At 45.3% G+C, this 7,961-nt stretch overlaps 1 protein-coding gene across 1 annotated transcript in view; it reads left to right on the top strand.

The window, feature by feature from the left end:
• The first annotated feature begins 1,038 nt into the window (after positions 1–1,038).
• DISC1 (DISC1 scaffold protein) overlaps positions 1,039–7,961 on the top strand; it is a 191,672-nt gene continuing 184,749 nt past the window's right edge. The window contains exon 1 of the mRNA XM_032102313.1: positions 1,039–1,103. The gene's annotated coding sequence lies outside the window, so the exon portion shown is untranslated. The remainder of the gene's footprint in view (positions 1,104–7,961) is intronic.

Genomic DNA, 7,961 nt, shown 5'->3' with positions numbered 1-7,961 from the left:
AGGTCATGTCCTTCACCTGGGGTGGAATGACCCCAGGCACTGGTATGAGTCATGGGCTTGACATGATGGAAAACAGCTCTGTGGAAAAGGACCTGAAGGTCCCAGTGCTAACAAGCTGTCTGTGAGCCATGCCCACACACACGTGGACAAGAAGGCCGATGGAATCCTAGGATGCATTAGGAAGAGCATTGCCAGCAAGTCAATCCTGCCCCTCTACTCAGCCCTGGTGAGGCCGCATCTGGAGTGCTGTATCCAGTTCTGGGCTCCTCAGTACAACAGAGATATGGAGCTCCTGGAGCGGGTCCAATGGAGGGATACAGAGATGATTAAAGGGACTGGAGCATCTCCCCTCTGAGGAAAGGCTGAAGGAGCTGGGCCTGTTCAGCCTCAGGAAAGATGACTGAGAGGGGGCCTTACCCATGTTTTTAAGTACCTGAGGGGAAGGTATGAAGAGGATGGAGCCCGGCTCTTCCCAGTGGTGCTGAGCAATAGGACAAGAGACAATGGGGAGAAACCAATGCACAGGAAATTCCATCTGGATATGAGTAAGAACTTCTTTACTATGCGGACACTGGAACAGATTGTGCCAAGAGGTTGTGGAGTCTCCCTCACTGGAAATATTCCAGAACCATCTGGAATACAATCCTGTGCCATGTGCTCTAGGATGACCCTGCTTGAGCAGGAAGCTTGGACCACTGTGGTCCCTTCCAATCTGACCGATTCTGTGGTTCCCTGATTCCTCTCCCCCCTAACTTAGTGCTGCAGACCTGCGGGAGCAGAAGAGCCTAGACAGCCTGCGAGCACTGCGCGGGCGGGATCCCGGAGGACCCTTGTTCCCTGGGGCGGTGCGTGCGCCCAGCCCCGGCCGCACCGCTCCCTCCGCCGCCCGCACCCCACCATCCTCCGGAGCCGGTCCCGCCCGCCGCCCTCTCCTTCCCCAGGGCGGCGGAGCTGCCTCGGGCCCGCCCCCGGCGGGGAGTGGCCGGGGCCAGGGCCGCTTTCCGCCCGGTGCGGGCCGGGGGCCGGGATGTGGCGGCCGCAGCCCCGGCCGGGCGGTACCGACAGGCGGCGCCGCGGCGGCGGGGGGGACGCGGCGGGCCCAGGTGAGCGGGGGCCGGGGCACCGCGGGTGCTGCGGGGGAGGAAGCGGGGCCGCGGGGGTGCCCGCCCGGAGAGCTCCACAGGGGGAGCCCCTGACCGCGCGGGGGGCGCGGGGCACCCCGGCCGGCGCCGGCAGCGCTGCTCCCCGCTGGAGGGGCCGGGTGGCTCGGCTGGATGCTGCCCTCGGGCTGGGCTGGGAGCGTCGGCAGCTCCTGAGAGTCGTGTTGAGTATGGGGAGAACGTAGGGGTGGAAGTTTTTTTTCGGTCAAAAAATACTGATATTTCATTGCACAGTCCGAAAGTTTTAGGAGTTTTTTGGTCTTTTTTTTCTTTCTTTTTTTTTTTTTTTTTTTAAGTTCCCGGTGATGTTGGCATTTGTTTCGCAGTTAACGCGGTCTACGGAACGGTGTTGCACTTTGAATTAAAGTAGCTACCATTTTTTTTAACTCAAAAGATAAGATACTTTGATTTCACTTCAGCCAGTGTGAGCGCAGTTATATTGATACAAAGGTGTATAGTTTATTTGTTTATTTTTTGAATAACTAACTGCAAAGAGGGAAGTAATGGTGCTCTTAGGAAAGTCACCCAGTCTCTAGTCCTGGCTTAAGGAAGAAAAAGAAAACTGCCTTCTCAGCGGGCACTCTGTGTGAATATGTTTTATACATAACTGAATTTTATAAGACCATGACCTCTGATGGGGATGAACTGCTCTCCTCTTCTCTCAGAGCAGCAGCAATCAGCTGGTTTGAACTAGGGCTGCCCTCCTTACCAACGCTGGTGCTGGCAAAAGGCTGGAGCCATGGGGAAATTCTGGAAAAAAACACTTCACCTTTCCCAGGACAACTGGGAAAGAAAGGTGTATTTCTCACTACGTATCTCTGCTGTCTTTTGGGTTGTTTGGGATACGTGGTTCTCCCAGCCCCATGAGTCCACCAAGACTTTATTCAAACACTTCAGTTGTCCTTGCCAACAGTTTAATAGAAAACAGCTCATTCCTGTTTTGGTAATCCACACAAATCTTTGTGTACAAGTGCTTGAGTAACTTCTTGCTCTGCTTTTGAATAGCAATTTAGAAGTTCTGCAGTGAAGTGCTTTTATAATAAAGGCTTCCACAAAATATGCTGCAGAAGGTATACCAGCAAGGGCTGCTGCTAATTAGAAGTAATGACAGTTTTCAAAGAAGTAAGTGAAGTCCCCTGGGATGCATTATCTCTGGTTTTGCCCCTTCCTGTTGGTTCATTTACTTGCTAATTTGCTATTTGCCTTACAGTAACTCTTGAAAATGGGAGAAGTTCTACTTTATTAAAACTTTTCTTGGTGTTAAAATACTAAAGTCCCTTTAATGGTGATGTATGGGTATTCCCCCATTTCATTGCTGAAGTTGAAATTGTTGTGGTTCATTCTGGGAAGGCATTGACCGTGGTTTTTCAGTTGAAGCTACGGTACATTTTTTACTATTCATAGGGCTTCTAGGCCCTTATGAAACTGGAAAGTAGAGGTGTTTAAAACAAATATTTGATTTAAATGAAAAAAATGCTGAGTTTAGAGATTTGTGGTTACTTAAAATATTTGGATCATGGCAAACTGAAGGAATGTACAAGAACCACCAAATGCTTATGTGCACTGTTTTGTACACTTGAGATAAGGACCATATCCAATATGTCTTTTTTCTTCCCAGTGTATGATGCTATCAGAGTTATTAATTTTCTATATAGCTCTCTTTGAGATTGGGCACTGAAAGTGGCACGTTCTCATATATTACACTGATGATTACAGTGCAGCAGCACTCTAAAAAACAGTCAGAGGCAAGTATTGTATAACCACTGGCTTCCTCCCTCTTTAAATTTAGATAAATCATCCTTTGTTCTCTTCAGTAAAGTGAAGTCAAAACTTTGGGCCTAAGCTGCTGCTGGTGGAATTGTAGTGGGTCCGTGTAAGAAAAGAGGATTTATTAGCACCAGGAGAAATTAATTGTGATGAACAGGAGGACAGAAAGCACTGCAAACAATGTTTTGTACTGACAAAAGCGAAAACCCTAAAGGTTAATTCTGACTTTGTTCACAAATTAGGCACACTCGGTTAGGCTTTTTTTGCCCGCCATAGCTTGAGCCCTTGACAGCTACTGAACCAGCTGACCTTTCAAGTGCAATTTACTCGGGTGTGTGATGCCTCATGAGTGCTCCTCGGGAGTTATGATTTATTCTTTTCCCATTTTAGCATTGTGTTTCTTTGAGCAAAGCCCTCTTTCTAATTGAGCAGGGGCAGTCTGTGACCTTTCTGGTTTTGGCCATAATGCATATTAACGGCTCCTGTGGAAAGGGGTTTTCCTGTCTCCTTTGGAGTATTGCCTCCAAGGTGAACGGGAAGGGACCTGTGGAGTTGCCATAGTGATTTCCAAGTTCATCCTTAGCATCTTCTGTCTCTTTCCAGAAAGCAGCCCTTTCATGCTGTGTCACTTAGATTAGGATTGAACCCAGGGTATGTTGTAATACTATTCAATATTCGTGAAGGAAGACTGCTGCAAAACCCTTATGTATTCGGAATGAATGCGCCCTTTGTAAACCAGCAGTCACACGAGGAAAAACTTGGCCCTCTGGCACTGAACAAAGGCTGCTGTTCCTATTTTAAGCGTGGTAGTATCCTTATTTGAAGGTGTTTCCTTAATTCTGTGTAGTGTTAACTATTTAACTCTCCATGTAATTTTCTTTTTTCTTCTCCTTTAGCATATAGGTGTGGATTCCATTAACAGCTCACCTGAAAAATGCTTTCAAGGAGAAATATTTTTTTGTCAAGCCTGCTAGCTACTGCTGCTGTGGAAGCTGAGATCCACTATGGGCGTACTTTGTTTGCTAAACATGTTTTCTCTATGGAAATTGAATTAGCTATTGACATAGAGTTACTTCCCTATTTATTGATGCTGAGAATGTGAAGTGGCTTAATGAGTAATCTGAAGTCTGCAGGCAGAGGAGTGAGATCATGTGCTTGCCTCAAGTAGGGTTTCTTTGTTTGGTATGATTCCTTTGGGACTTGCAGAATTTGGATTCTGCCTCCCCTTTGTATGTACTGCAAAATGCTGCTTGCTGTGTTTCAGACCCTCCTTCATCTCACAGCCAAGCTTCCTTCCAGAACACCTCTTATTATCTCTGTGTGATATATTTCTAATTGGGACCCAGCTGTTTAATGAGTGTGATCAATGGCACTTTCTGATTTTTCTCACCCCCTCCTCCCTTCCTCTCTTGCTGCTTTACAAATAGGTGTGTTAGTCGTGTCACCCCTGTGTCAGGGTAAATTGTCTTGTTACTCTGCTCTTTTTTGCCCTCTGTCACTCTGTTTGGTCATAACAGTGACAAGTGTAAAAACCCCCAACCAAATTAGATTTTACCTTGAATAGTAAATATTTACTATGTAAACAGCTGTGTACTCAGAATAAAGGATGGAAAGTGGAAAATACATTTTCTTAGTAGTGCTTAGCTAGCTCCTTTAGTTTTAAGGTTGTATGCACTGCCTGTGTTTATGGATTGAATGAAAGAGCAACCGTGTCAGAACTACAACTGAACAGAAATTTGTTAAACACACTGTACATATCCTTAGATTATAAAATCTCTTTGGGAAAGAGCTGTGTGGGAAAAGTGGCTCCTTGAAATTAAGAGCAGAATGGATGTGGTGTATGTGAACTTTCCCTGTTCTCTGCAATGGCTGAAGAGTTGGTTGTTTGGAGGGGTTTAATGTGCTCTTGTTGAAAGTTTTGCTTTGCTGGGCCGAGAGGTCAGCTGGGCAGGAAACCATTACAGAGGAAAATCTCTAAGTAGGGAGATTTTGAGGCAGCCTGTGGAGTGAAAAGTCAAGAGGCTGATAGTGAATATTCCAAAACGAAATAAAATCAAAGGGTTAGTATCTGTGGGAGAGGCAGGATCTGGGAGTTGATACCACTAGATTTTCTGAATTGTTTTGAAAGTCTCCAGGTCTGTGTAGTGAGGCATGTGGCATTGGTGTAGCTTTTCAAGACTGTGCTTAATGGTGAATAATAATACTAATGGAAAATTAGAATCTGATTATAGTGATGTTTTGAATGTGTCTGTAGGTAATGAAGTTTGTCAATGGCTTCACAACTTTATTGATTAATGGGGTGAGCACCATAGTCCCTAGCTCAGCTCATTCATCTGACAGCAATTTGAGTTTAAATCACCAGTCAGGCCTTTTGGTCTGAAAAATATGCTTTAAGCAATAAAGGAAACCGTTTTTAACATCTTTTTGTTTTGTTTTTGGGAAGCCATCAAGTCTCCAGAGAGCATGGGAAGGGGAAGAATAGGTTTTTTTTCATGATAGTAAACTGCTTTCTTGCTGTTTTAGTGGGATACTTGAAGTATTTTGTTTCTGTTACGGTGGTAAGCATTCTTCCCACTGATGTAGCAGCTTAGTCTCATGGGTTATGATTCCTGCAGATATGCAGGCACTTGGAATGGTGCTGAGGGACACCACTTACAAGGCCAAATGCTTGTAGCCACAGACTTTTTCTTTACGTTACAGCTATCTAATTCTTGTGGTTGGTTGTTCCCCTTCCTCCACATGTAAATGTTTTACTTCAGGGAAACACCATGAGGTTCAAAGGAAGGAACATCCCTGAGCCTGTTCAGGGTGGTAAATTGAGGCAGCCTCAGTTCCATAAAATATCTGACTTTTTGTTGCAAGAGCTAGGCTGATTGTATCAACTTAATTTCCCCATATTGTTAGAGAGCGTGGCTTTGGGGACAAGAGCTTTCTGTTCTCTGATAGGATTTTGGACAAGGATGGTTACTGAGGCAGGAATGAGATTGAATTTCGTTGTGCTGTCTAAGTTTCAGGTGCTTCCTGTTGCTAATGGCCCGTGGAGATCCAGGTGATGGAGGGAAATGGGCAGCACAGCTGTTTGCTGGGGCTTGGCTTTTCCCATTTAATGAGTAGTGCATTAACCTGTCAGTATTCGCACTAATAGTTCAAGCTGAGCTCTGGCTATGCTGCGTTCCCAGCTCTGCTCCTGAAGAGCCATAGGCACACCAGTCTCCACAGGATGTGACACACAGCTGCTGAGTTTGGTGATATTTTACCAAATGATGATAGTTGTTTTAGTTCGATTTCCTTACTATTAACATCCTTTTGGTTGCTGTGTCTCCGATGGGAGTGATGTGGATAGGGTGCTAATATCTGTGCTTCAGCAGTGATGTGGAGTCTTGGGCATGAGGAACTCTTGGACACCTTGGATGGTCCCAAGCTCTGCTGCCACTGCAGTGGGACAGCACTGTTTTAGCAGGGCACCATGCTGACACTTTGCTCCTGTCCTGCCAGAATCCTTGCAGTACGCTTTCATTTGCTCAGAGCAGTGAAAATCATGCGGAGACCCTCACTGAAATTGTGTAAGAAGGGCCTGGTTACTGTTGCCTGGGGTGCAGTGCCAGAGCAGCCGATCCTCTGTGTGGTTTTGCTCCCAAGATAGTTAATAATCAACAGGTACTGTGTTTCCCTTTTCCTGGGGAGCCTGAACATGATCATGGTGAGACAGCTGCTGTAGTGTTCCCATGCTTGTGGTCTGCTGGGGACTTGTACAGACTTGGCTGTGAGAGAAGAGCTGCTCCAGTTAATGGTTTTCTCTGAGCAGTCCATCAGAACTGGATGTCTGCTTCCTATGAGAATGAAGACGGAGGAAAATCCAGGTTTGCCAGGGGGTCTCGAGTTGCTGTAAGATAAGAAAAGATCAGCTTCCGCTTCTTTTTTTTATATGCAGTGAGCACTACTAGTAGTATATTTGTTCTTTTAGCTGATTGAGAATTTTCCTGCTATGGTGCCAGCTTTTGCCAATGACAGAATTTTCCATGGGATCATCTGTTCAAGGGTCAAGTTAGGATCCATTTCATGTTAACCGAGGAGATGCTTTCTGCCCACCTTGGGTATAGTTATGGTGTAGATTTTCAGGAGAAGATTTGTTACTGTCTTTTCCTGTGTGAGGTAGGACTGGGAGCTAAAAACCAGCATTGCTGTTCTGGGAAGAATAATCCATAAGACTTTTGATTGCCCTTTGTGAAACCTACCGGCTTGCCCTGTTGTTCTTCAAGGCCTTCTGTTTGTCTTTTACAGTGCAGTTAGTAAGGTTTTCCATCTTTGGGTTAAGTAGGCAGTGTATACTCATGTCACTCACTTTCTGCATTAAATTAGTATTATTTTAAAATAATAACTTTGTTACAAGTAGCGAGCATGGTGTGTAGCAATTGTTTTGCTGTGTTTCTGGTGAGTTTGGTGTGGCACTGAATTTCTTGATGAGAGTCCAGACTTTTCTCCCGGATCTGGATGCACGTGCACTTCTTGTGTTACTGCTTTGTGTGCTGCCATGCCCTAGTGAAACTCTGTGTGCTTTGCCTAGGCATGAAGTTGGAAGCCTAGGCATTAAGTGTGACCCTTGCAAGTCTAGGTTGGCTGTGGTTTTAATGCTGAGAGGCCAGAATGACTGTTCAGTGCAAGCCATGAGAAGTACATGGAGTCGCTGTCTTTCTTGCAGGTAATTGTTCTACATGTTAGCTGTCTAAAAGTGATCTCTAATGGCTTGGAAATCATGATATAAAATATGAAAGGAGTTTTTAAAAGGAGGATTACAAGGCAGGGGGCAAGCAGGGATAATATAATACAATACCAGGAGTAATAATAATCAAAATCAAACAGACAGGTAAAGATGATGCAGAGGACATAAGGAATCCTGCGTAGCAGTTTGAGTACATATTTTGAGCACCAACATTGCTAAGTAGTGGAAGAAGAAAGAGACCTGCCCCAAAAATCCCTCAAATTTCTACCAAACCAAGAGAGAGAAGATAGAGAAGTGTTTGGAATTGTTTGCTG

The sequence above is a fragment of the Corvus moneduloides genome, chromosome 3, assembly GCF_009650955.1.
Source record: "Corvus moneduloides isolate bCorMon1 chromosome 3, bCorMon1.pri, whole genome shotgun sequence".
Taxonomy (NCBI): Eukaryota; Metazoa; Chordata; class Aves; order Passeriformes; family Corvidae; genus Corvus; species Corvus moneduloides.
This window is presented reverse-complemented; position numbering and strand designations above follow the sequence as displayed.